Raw genomic sequence first — 13,227 nt, forward strand, 5'->3', positions numbered from 1 at the left:
CAGGCGGACTCTCAACCACTGTGCCACCAGGGAAGCCCCACACTACTATTCTTTTCCAATATTTCCCAGTGTTACATTCTTATTCATTTAAATTTGTTTTGACAGTCTTTCCTTATCAGTCCTAAGATTCTTTAAAGAAGACATAGGCCCATGGCACATGAAAGCACGGAGTGTTACCACTCCCTCTGGAAGAGAAGATTGGCTTGGCCTCTGCCTGCAGTAAGCAGAAAGGCTGAAATGGAGCCCTCTGCAAAATACAGAGTGTTGAAGAGCTGTTGCTTTCATTGAAAACAAACAAACAAACAAAAAAACTGAAAAGCCTGGGGAAAAAGCACTAAAGTTTGCCATATGTCCAGGGCTCTAAGGGGGGATCAAAGTAAACTCATGAGACATCAAACCCCAGGCAGGCAGGGTCTCAATCTACACTAATTACACAGTAAGGCATCCTGATGACAAGAAATTAAGATACAGACCTCTCCACAACCAGTGAAAATGTTAAGGCTCTGGAGCAAGCAGCCACAAAAGTACTCTAGGAATATTTTCACATCCAAGATCTCAAGGGACTCCTGTGGGGAAAAGTCGGTCAGCTTAAGAGGAACTCAGAGCAAAAATTTTAAATCTCCTAAGAAAAGGTAGTGCCATGAGGGACAAAACAGATTCCCTTGAGAGCCCCTTGAGAGCTGAAAAAGACCATAAAATAAACTATTTAGAATTATTAAGAAACTAAAACAATAACTAGAAACTATGAAAAAAGTTCCAGCTGAGCTTTAATAACTAAATAGAAATTCTGTGAATATAAAAATTATTATAATTTAAAATTCAATAGATAACTATAATCTTCACAGCAAATAAGGAAATATATATTTTCATAAGTGAAAATAACAACCAGGTAGAAAACAAAATGCAGTAAGTGACTCCATATGGAAGAGCGTTGAAAAAGATAAAATACCAATGAATAAATGTAAGAAATGAACAAGACCATTATGAAAAAAACCTTAAAATGCTACAAAAAGACACAAAAGAAGACAGGAACAAATGGAAAAATATACCATGTTCTCTCCTTAAAGAAATGTATAAATTTAACAATCCCTAAAAGTTTTTTTAACTAGATAGGTACATCTTTTAAGTTCATATAGAAAAATAATCAAATACAATAGTCAGGAAAAAACTGAAAAAAAAAAGATCAAAGGGGGGATTAGAATTATCAGATATTAAAACATTTTATTAAATACCAATAATCAAATCAGTATTGTAGTGAGACATTAATAGACCAGTGATATAGAAAAGGAAATCCAGAATAGACCCAAATACCTATGGTAATTCACTATATGATAAAGATTGAGTCTCATGCCAGTGGAGAAAACAGATTAATCAATAAAGTGTTGGGACAATTCAGTAGCCATGTGGAAAAATAAAGTTAAATATGTAATTCCTACCTCACACTAGGGTAAATTACACATGGAACAAAGAATTAAATATTTTTTCAATGAAGTGATAAGTAGCAAGAGAAGACATGGGAGAATTATGTTGTAAGGTTATTTTATCTGTGACTCAAAATCCAGAATCTACATGCGATAAGGTAGATTTTCATGTACATTTTGGATTATGAGTCATAGATAAATTTAATTAGTCAAAAAAAATTTTTAATATTTTTGGAGATAAAAATTATAAGTAAAGTCAAAAGACAACTGAAAAATCAGAAAAGTGATTTTCAAGTCATATTAGAGACAGAGAACAACCTCCCTAATACATAAAAGAGTCTTAGAATTGATAAGGAAAAGAACAACTCAATATAATAATTGCCAAAAGATATGAACAGAGTTCACATAAAAATAATGGCTCTCAAACATATAAAAAAATATTCTCAGTTCACTTAAAATAATAGAAAATTAGGATAGAAATACACTTAGAAAACTTTTTCACTTGTCAGATTGGCAAAATTTCAAAAGTTTGATCACACTTCAGTAAGACTGTGAAGAAACAGGAACTCCATGCATTTCTTGAGTGAAGTAAATTGGTACAACACCTAAGGAGGACAATAAGACAATATCTATCAAATTACAAATGAATATACCCTTTGACTTGACAAATTCACTGCCACACATTATTACACATGTAAAATCCATGTGTAATAGGAAAAGTAAGGAAACAGTCCAAATATCTACTAATAGGGGCTGGTTAAATAAAGTATGGTACAGGTGTATAATGGAATAGTATGCAGCAGGAAAAAATAAATGAGACTTTTCTGTATACCATTGTAGAAACATCTACAAGCTATACTGTTATGTGGGGAAAAAATCAATATGCAGAACAGTGAATAAATATGCTAACTTTGGTGTGTCAAGGGGAAAAAGGGATGGAAGTCTAGTGAAATATCCATGTTATATTCAAATATGCATACAGAAAATCTGGAAGCAGACATATTTACCAAAAATAATAGTTACTTTTGAGGGTATTGGCTATTGAGGATGGAAGAGAGACTTTTCACTATATACCTGTTAATACTTTCTGGGTTTTGAAAAATGTGAATGTATTACTATATTCAAAAAAACTAAATTTAAAAATGTACATAAATGTGTAAACTCAATAATAATAATAAAAATTAAAATTCAAACAATAATATACTACCTACACCTATAAAATTAGGAATTATTGTTAATGACAAACCCCCAGTTTGGCAATGGCCTAACAGAAAAGAGCAACCATATATATATATATATATATATATATATATATATATATATATATATATATATATATATATAAGACAGCAATCATACAAACTGGTACATTCTTTCTTTGGAGCAATTTTGTCAAGATCTTAAATCTTTGTATGTCTGGCTCATCAGTTAGATTTCTGGAAATGTAGCCTAAGGAAAAATAATATACACATGGATTAAGATTTATTTACAAGAACATGACGGGGGGAATGGAAATTGAAGAGGTTAGGATCCAAAGGATGCTTCAATTTTATCTATAACATTTTATTAAAAGTAAAAGAAATATGAATTAAATACAGTAACATGGCAACACTCGTTAAATCCAGGTACGAGGTATCTAGGTATTTGTTATGTAAGTCTCCCTACTTTCCTGTATGGGTATGGGTTTGTTTTTAACCTACTACACAAAATTACCCCTGTAAGTGAACAATATGACTTTCTTAGTATCTATAAAAAGAAATTTTGCTCCAGGATGACAACACCTATGACATATGCATACTTATACCTTACTTAATATTGCATGAATATCTCTGAAATATTAAATATAATACGTAACACACAGAAGTTTTGACTTTAAGCGAAGAGAAACTACATAACTTTAAATTTATGGAGAAGATTAGAGGTGACCTAATGATATACATCTCAAACACTGGCGAACATCATCAAGAGTTTCTCTGAATTCCCAGGTCCAATATCTGATCCATAAAATCTGGTTCTCCAGGAAGATGGCTAGGCAATAAATTTAAAATTAAACTCTATTCCAAAGTCTGAGGTTCACTGGTTGAAGGCATAAAATAATGCTTCCTAAAGCATGGAACAGCAGCCTGCCTCCAGTGCTTTAGAACATTACAGATTCCTCAATGCTACCCAAGATTCTTTTAATCTATCCCTCTGATGTTGGTGCCCTGGGAATATGCATTTTAGCAAGCAACTTGGGTTATTCTGATACAAAGTTTTAGAAACACTGGTATAGATCATTGATGTGTTTTTCTTTGTCACTTAGAAAGAACTGTGTTCAAGATACAGCTGGAGGGATGAAGGCTAAGTAGAAGGCAAGAACTGATTAAGTGCCCAAAGGTGTTTCCAAAGGAGGTTATAAAATTTACTACTGTGGAAATGCTGCAAAATGCAGTCTTGCTTGGTAGCAGAAGGCTAAACTAATGACCTCTGGAAAGCTTGCATAGTTCTATACAGTTTTAGATAAATTAAACGCCCAAAGGTAAAGGAGAATAAGAAATTGAATAGGTTTTTGGATGATGAGTTAATAATATAATAATGGGCTAGGCAGGGACAATTTTGGTGTTCCTTTGAAGCTTCCCAATGAGTTTTCAAAAACTTTAGGACTGAAGGAGTGTGTGAGAGCAAATGTGGTATCTTAACCTTCTTTAGTGACCCCTAAGGGATAGTAGGTGAGCAGAATACATGCTTTTCTTTATTTCAGCTGTACAATCTCCCCGGCCTGAGCTGATTTTGCCATTGTCATCTTGCCTTCCCCTGAGCATTACCTTAGGTTCCAGGCAAACAGAGTATACACAGCCAGATGTAACACACACACACACACACACACACACACACACACACACACATTCAGAGCTTTCTCATGAACACAATTTCTACCCAAATAAATCTAAATGGCCTGAAATTGAGAGAAGGAAGATGTTAACTTTCATTAAGCTCAGAGTCAAATTTTTTGCAGCCCTCCTGTGAATGTATAAAAGAGTTATCAATTTCAAGCACCCCCTTCACCCCTTCAAACCTCACAGCATCCCACATGTCCGCATGCACACACACATACACACATATTCATACACCAAGAAGCATGTTTTTTTTAAAAAAGAAAAGCATTGCACTGTACTGAAATAACCAACTACACATCCCTTCCCACCCAACTACTTTTAGTTTCGGAGTCCGAAAGCAAGAGTAAATTGTGTCATAAAGGAGAGAAGGCTGGACTTAGAATTGCAGCTCTGAGTTTAAATTCGGATTCTAACCTTTACTAGATATATATCACTTATACCTTATGGTGTGTGTGTAGCAGCTTTAAAATGCATTCAATACATGGTTATTTTCAAGAATAAGTAAAGTGGAGCAAAAATAAAAGTAGGAAACGAAATAAAATTCACAGTCAGATCAGCATGCAAATAATGTCACTATTGCCTTAATCTTTTGTTATTATGGGCCACAAATTTGGTTCCAAACCTTCTGGCAAGCAAGACAAGTGAAAAAGCATGCTCAGTTACATAACTTACAGGGTCCATAAGACTTAAACACAGTTATTCATGAGAAGTGCAACTATTACTAACACTGAGTCCAGTGAGAAATTTTTCCCATTGGGCTTTCATAACAAGGACCAATGCAGTAAATAATGTCCTCCAAATAGCCTTAGAATAAATGCAAGAATGCGTTTCTTATCATGGACCTCAGGTACCTCAACATAAGCCGAAAGTACAATATTCCCAAAGCAGAATGCTGTAAAACCAATTCTACAAAAAAGAATAAATGACGTGTTATGACCAGTCCCATGATGGGGGCTTAAAGTTTCTGGAGAGGAAGTCACACATGGGCAGAAAATAGGCCACATCCAGCCCATAAATGTATTTTATTTGGGGTTGTATTATTATTATTGTTGTTGTTGTTATTGTTATTATTACTGTTTCCCACATTTAAATTGGGAGTTTCAAATAAGATCCAATTCCAGTGTGTGTCTGATTTGATTTATTAGGTCTTGACCCCCTGGCAGCCCATTTCAACTTGAGGAGGTCACTGGAAGCTGAAGAGCAGCTATCCTGTTACCCATTGTCCCCTCTCTGCCACCTCAGTCATCAGCTCTGCCTGCTTCGTCCCCGTAACTCACACTACTTTGAAACTCCTCACCTGGAGGAATAGAGGATATTTTCCTCAGACAGTACAGCATCAATATTTCTCTCAAAAAGCTTCCACTAAGTACTGAGCAGCAACAAAATTCACTGTGGAGCCTTGAGCAAGTGATTTAATCATCTCTGACCCTCCATTTCCTCCTCTTAAGAAAGGAATTAAAACTACACACCTCTCAAGAGTTTTAAGGATTAAATGAGGCGAGTTCCGGGAAAGATGGCGGAAGAGTAAGACGCGGAGATCACCTTCCTCCCCACAGCTACACCAGAAATACAGCTACATGTGGAACAACTCCTACAGAACACCTACTGAACGCTGGCAGAAGACCTCAGACCTCCCAAAAGGCAAGAAACTCCCCACATACCTGGGTAGGGCAAAGCGGAGAGATTCCCCCACAGAGGATCGGTGTCGACCAGCACTCACCAGCCCGAGAGGCTTGTCTCCCGGGGCGGGAGGGGCTGGGAGCTGAGGCTCCGGCTTCGGTCGGAGCGCAGGGAGAGGACTGGGGTTGGCGGCGTGAACACAGCCTGAAAAGGCTAATGCGCCACAGCTAGCCGGGAGGGACTCCGGGAAAAAGTCTGGACCTGCCAAAGAGGCAAGAGACTTTTTCTTCCCTCTTTGTTTCCTGGTGCGCGAGGAGAGGGGATTAAGAACGCTGCTTAAAGGAGCTCCAGAGACGGGCGCTGAAAGCGCGGACCCCAGACAGGGGCGTGGGACGCTGGGGCTGCTGCTGCCGCCGCCAAGAGGCCTGTGTGCCAGCACAGGTCACTGTCCACGCCCCGCTTCCAGAGAGCCTGTGCAGCCCGTCACTGCCGGGGTCCCAGGATCCGGGAGAGCGCACGGCGCGCCTCGGGCTGGTGCAACGTCACGCCGGCCTCTGCCACCGCAGGCTCGCCCCGCCTCCGTACGCCTCCCTCCCCCCGGCCGGAGTGAGCCAGAGTCCCCGAAGCGGCTGCTCCTTTAACCCTGTCCTGTCTGAGCGAAGAACAGACGCCCTCCGGCGACCTACAGGCAGAGGCGGGGCCAAATCCAAAGCTGAGACCCGGGAGCTGTGCGAACAAAGAAGAGAAAGGAAAATCTCTCCCAGCAGCCTCAGAAGCAGCGGATTAAAGCTCCACAATCAACTTGATGTACCCTGCATCTGTGGAATGCATGAATAGACAACGAATCATCCCAAATAGAGGAGGTTCTTGGTGCTGCAGCCAGGAGTCAGTGCTGCGCCTCTCAGGTGGGAGACCATCTTCAGGACACTGGTCCACAAGAGACCTCCCAGCTCCACATAATATCAAACGGCGAAAATCTTCCAGATATCTCCATCTCAACACCAGCACCCAGCTTCACTCAACGACCAGCAAGCTACAGTGCTGGACACCCTATGCCAAACAACTAGCAAGACAGGAACACAACACCACCCATTAGCAGAGAGGCTGCCTCAAATCATAAAAAGTCCACAGACACCCCAAAACACACCACCTGACGTGGACCTGCCCACCAGAAAGACAAGATCCAGCCTCATCCACCAGAACACAGGCACTAGTCCCCTCCACCAGGAAGCCTACACAACCCACTGAACCAACTTTAGCCACTGGGGACAGACACCAAAAACAACGGGAACTACGAACATGCAGGCTGCAAAAAGGAGACCCCAAACACAGTAAGATAAGCAAAATGAGAAGACACAAAACCACACAGCAGATGAAAGAGCAAGATAAAAACCCATCAGACCTAACAAATGAACAGGAAATAGGCAGTCTACCTGAAAAAGAATTCAGAATAATGATAGTAAAGATGATCCAAAATCTTGGAAATAGAATAGACAAAATGCAAGAAACAGCTAACAAGGACCTAGAAGAACTAAAGACGAATCAAGCAATGACTAGAAACACAATAAATGAAATTAAAAATACTCTAGATGGGATCAATAGCAGAATAACTGAAGCAGAAGAACGGGTAAGTGATGTGGAAGATAAAATAGTGGAAATAACTACTGCAGAGCAGAGGAAAGAAAAAAGAATGAAAAGAACTGAGGACAGTCTCAGAGACCTCTGGGACAACAGTAACGCACCAACATTTGAATTATAGGGGTTCCAGAAGAAGAAGAGAAAAAGAAAGGGACTGAGAAAATATTTGAAGAGATTATAGTTGAAAACTTCCCTAATATGGGAAAGGAAATAGTTAATCAAGTCCAGGAGGCACAGAGAGTCCCATACAGAATAAATCCAAGGAGAAATACGCCAAGACACATATTAATCAAACTGTCAAAAATTAAATACAAAGAAAACATATTAAAAGCAGCAAGGCAAAAACAACAAATAACACACAAGGGATTCCCCATAAGGTTAACAGCTGATCTTTCAGCAGAAACTCTGTAAGCCAGAAGGGACTGGCAGGACATATTTAAAGTGCTGAAGGAGAAAAATCTGCAACCAAGATTACTCTACCCAGCAAGGATCTCATTCAGATTTGATGGAGAAATTAAAACCTTTACAGACAAGCAAAAGCTGAGAGAGTTCAGCACCACCAAACCAGCTTTACAACAAATGCTAAAGGAACTTCTCTAGGCAAGAAACACAACAGAAGGAAAAGACCTACAATAACGAACCCAAAACATTTAAGAAAATGGGAATAGGAACATACATATCGATAATTACCCTAAATGTAAATAGACTAAATGTTCCCACCAAAAGACACAGATTGGCTCAAGGGATACAAAACCAAGACCCATATATATGCTGTCTACAAGAGACCCACTTCAGACCTAGAGACACATACAGGCTGAAAGTGAGAGGATGGAAAATGATTCCATGCAAATGGAAACCAAAAGAAAGCTGGAGTAGCAATTCTCATATCAGACAAAATAGACTTTAAAATAAAGACGATTGGAAGAGACAAAGAAGGACACTATATAACGATCAAGGGATCAATCCAAGAAGAAGATATAACAATTGTAAATACTTATGCACCCAACATAGGAGCACCTCAATACATAAGGCAAATACTAACAGCCATAAAAGGGGAAATCGACAGTAACACATTCATAGTTGGGGACTTTAACACCCCACTTTCACCAATGGACAGATCATTGAAAATGAAAATAAATAAGGAAACACAAACTTTAAATGACACATTAAACAAGATGGACTTAACTGATATTTATAGGACATCCCATCCAAAAACAACAGAATACACATTTTTCTCAAGTGCTCATGGAACATTCTCCAGGATAGATCACATCTTGGGTCACAAATCAAGCCTTGGTAAATTTAAGAAAATTGAAATTGTATCAAGTATCTTTTCTGACCACAACGCTATGAGACTAGATATCAATTACAGCAAAAGAGCTGTAAAAAATACAAACACATGGAGGCTAAACAATACACTACTTAATAACGAAGTGATCACTGAAGAAATCAAAGAGGAAATAAAAAAATACCTAGAAACAAATGACAATGGAGACACGACGACCCAAAACCTATGGGATGCAGCAAAAGCAGTTCTAAGAGGAAAGTTTATACCAATACAATCCCACCTTAAGAAACAGGAAACATCTCGAATACACAACCTAACCTTGCACCTAAAGCAATTAGAGAAAGAAGAAAAAAAACACCCCCCAAAGTTAGCAGAAGGAAAGAAATCATAAAAATCAGATCAGAAATAAATGAAAAAAGCAATGAAGGAAACGATAGCAAAGATCAATAAAACTAAAAGCTGGTTCTTTGAGAAGATAAACAAAATTGATAAACCATTAGCCAGACTCATCAAGAAAAAAAGGGAGAAGACTCAAATCAATAGAATTAGAAATGAAAAAGGAGAAGTAACAACTGACACTGCAGAAATACAAAAGATCATGAGAGATTACTATAAGCAACTCTATGCCAATAAAATGGACAACCTGGAAGAAATGGACAAATTCTTAGAAATGCACAACCTGCCAAGGCTGAATCAGGAAGAAATAGAAAATATGAACAGATCAATCACAAGCACTGAAATTGAAACTGTGATAAAAAATCTTCCAACAAACAAAAGCCCAGGACCAGATGGCTTCACAGGTGACTTCTATCAAACATTTAGAGAAGAGTTCACACCTATCCTTCTCAAACTCTTCCAAAATTTAGCAGAGGGAGGAACACTCCCAAACTCTTTCTACGAGGCCACCATCACCTTGATACCAAAACCAGACAAGGATGTCACAAAGAAAGAAAACTACAGGCCAATATCACTGATGAACATAGATGCAAAAATCCTCAACAAAATACTAGCAAACAGAATCCAACAGCACATTAAAAGGATAATACACCATGATCAGGTGGGGTTTATTCCAGGAATGCAAGGATTCTTCAATATATGCAAATCAATCAACGTGATACACCATATTAACAAATTGAAGGAGAAAAACCATATGATCATCTCAATAGATGCAGAGAAAGCTTTCGACAAAATTCAACACCCATTTATGATAAAAACCCTGCAGAAAGTAGGCATAGAGGCAACTTTCCTCAACGTAATAAAGGCCATATATGACAAACCCACAGCCAAACTGTCCTCAATAGTGAAAAACTGAAACCATTTCCACTAAGATCAGGAATAAGACAAGGTTGCCCACTCTCACCACTCATATTCAACATAGTTTTGGAATTTTTAGCCACATCAATCAGAAAAGTAAAGGAAATAAAAGGAATCCAAGTCGGAAAGAAGAAGTAAAGCTGTCACTGTTTGCAGATGACATGATACTATACATAGAGAATCCTAAAGATGCTACCAGAAAACTACTAGAGCTAATCAATGAATTTGGTAAAGTAGCAGGATACAAAATTAATGCACAGAAATCCCTGGCATTCCTATATACTAATGATGAAAAATCTGATAGTGAAATCAAGAAAACACTCCCATTTACCATTGCAACAAAAAGAATAAAATATCTAGGAATAAACCTACCTAAGGAGACAAAAGACTTGTATGCAGAAAATTATAAGACACTGATGAAAGAAATTAAAGGATTAAAACTGGACAGGGACATGTAAAAGTACGAGATTAGATCACTCCCTAACACCATACAAAAAAATAAGCTCAAAATGGATTAAAGACCTAAATGTAAGGCCAGAAACTATCAAACTCTTAGAGGAAAACATAGGCAGAACACTCTGACATAAATCACAGCAAGATTCTTTTTGACCCACCTCCTAGAGAAATGGAAATAAGAACACATATAAACAAATGGGACCTAATGAAACTTCAAAGCTTTTGCACAGCAAAGGAAACCATAAACAAGACCAAAAGACAACCCTCAGAATGGGAGAAAATATTTGCAAATGAAGCAACTGACAAAGGATTAATCTCCAAAATTTATAAGCAGCTCATGCAGCTCAATAACAAAAAAACAAACAACCCAATCCAAAAATGGGCAGAAAAGCTAAATAGACATTTCTCCAAAGAAGATATACAGACTGCCAACAAACACATGAAAGAATGCTCAACATCATTATTCATTAGAGAAATGCAAATCAAACTATAATGAGATATCATCTCACACCAGTCAGAATGGCCATCATCAAAAAATGTAGAAACAATAAATGCTGGAGAGGGTGTGGAGAAAAGGGAACACTCTTGCATTGCTGGTGGGAAAGTGAATTGGTACAGCCACTATGGAGAACAGTATGGAGGTTCCTTAAAAAACTACAAATAGAAGTACCATACGACCCAGCAATCCCACTACTGGGCATATACCCTGAGAAAACCATAATTCAAAAAGAGTCATGTACCAAAATGTTCATTGCAGCTCTATTTACAATAGCCAGGACATGGAAGCAACCTAAGTGTCCATCTTTGGATGAATGGATAAAGAAGATGTGGCACATATATACAATGGAATATTACTCAGCCATAAAAAGAAACGAAATTGAGTTATTTGTAGTGAGGTGGATGGACCTAGAGTCTGTCATACAGAGTGAAGTAAGTCAGAAAGAGAAAGACAAATACCGTATGCTAACACATATATATGGAATTTAAGAAGAAAAAAATGTCATGAAGAACCTAGGGGTAAGACAGGAATAAAGACACAGACCTACCAGAGAATGGACTTGAGGAAATGGGGAGGGGGATGGGTAAGCTGTGACAAAGCAAAAGAGAGGCATGGACATATATACACTACCAAACATAAGGTAGATAGCTAGTGGGAAGCAGCCGCATAGCACAGGGAGATCAACTCGATGCTTTGTGACCGCCTGGAAGTGTGGGATAGGGAGTGTGGTGGGGGAGACGCAAGAGGGAGGGCATATGGGAACACATGTATATGTATAACTGATTCATTTTGTTATAAAGCAGAAACTAACACACCACTGTTAAGCAATTATACTTCAATAAAGATGTAAAAAAAAAAGGATTAAATGAGATGTTTTCAAAAACAATGAACTGCTAATTACTATTCAAATGAACAATATTATTACCAGAAATTACCCACAATACTAGTTTACCTCATCTTAATCATCAGGGATCTTTAGGAATATTTTCTTCACCCTGTGACTGATGGCTTTTCCATAAATCTTTAGTATTTCTGTTACCTATTAGAATAGACCTCACTTGTGCACCACTTCAGATCCTCTTTTTTTTTTTTTTTTTTTTCCGGTATGTGGGCCTCTCACTGTTGTGGCCTCTCCCGCTGCGGAGCACAGGCTCCGGATGCGCAGGCCCAGCGGCCATGGCTCACGGGCCCAGCCGCTCCGCGGCATATGGGATCCTCCCAGACCGGGGCACGAACCCGTATCCCGTGCATCGGCAGGCGGACTCCCAACCACTGCGCCACCAGGGAGGCCCACTTCAGATCCTCTTGATCCACCTCTTACTCCAGCCCCTCCTGCAATAATGAGTTCAATGGAGGTTCAACAAGCTGAATGCAGGTACCACCTGACAGCTCTTCACCTGGTGTCTGTGGGGTATACCTATATTGCTTCCTACCCCATGGCTTCTCCAATGCAGCATGCAATGCCATCAGAAACCAGCCTGGCACACATCATACACATCTCAGAAGTTAATGCCCTAGGGATCACCCTTGACAAATGGGTGAATGGGAACTGATAGGTAAATACTCCCCTCTTTGTCCCACAGATGAACAGCTTGGAAACATATTTTATAAAGCTCCTCAGAAAATCCCAGCAAGGATCAAGTACCTCTTTGTCCCACAGATGAACAGCTTGGAAACATATTTTATAAAGCTCCTCAGAAAATCCCAGCAAGGATCAAGTACCAGTCACTCATACCATTTAGTCAATAGCAGAGTGACAAAGAACACACAGAAAGGTTGACGAAAAATTCATCCACATGGATTTCACTGTGCATCACTCTGAATATCTTATACCTTGGATTCTACTTTAAATCTCATTCCTGGCGGCAATGAAACAAGTGCTCAGCCTTTCTGGAAAATGATATTTTTCTGCATTTCAGTGTAACAGTAGACATTTCTGGCATTTACCCTAGTCAGATCTAAATCTTCTGAAATTCTGTTGATGAGTATTCTTAGCCTTAGACTGAAAGAAATTTATACCACGAAATTATTGTCATGGTAGCAAAAACAAAGGACGTATTGCCTACAACCTTAGCTCTTGATGAAAAGAGTAGCTGTATTTTTTCAACACTTTGA

This window comes from Mesoplodon densirostris, chromosome 9, assembly GCF_025265405.1.
Source record: "Mesoplodon densirostris isolate mMesDen1 chromosome 9, mMesDen1 primary haplotype, whole genome shotgun sequence".
In the NCBI taxonomy this organism is placed as follows: Eukaryota; Metazoa; Chordata; class Mammalia; order Artiodactyla; family Ziphiidae; genus Mesoplodon; species Mesoplodon densirostris.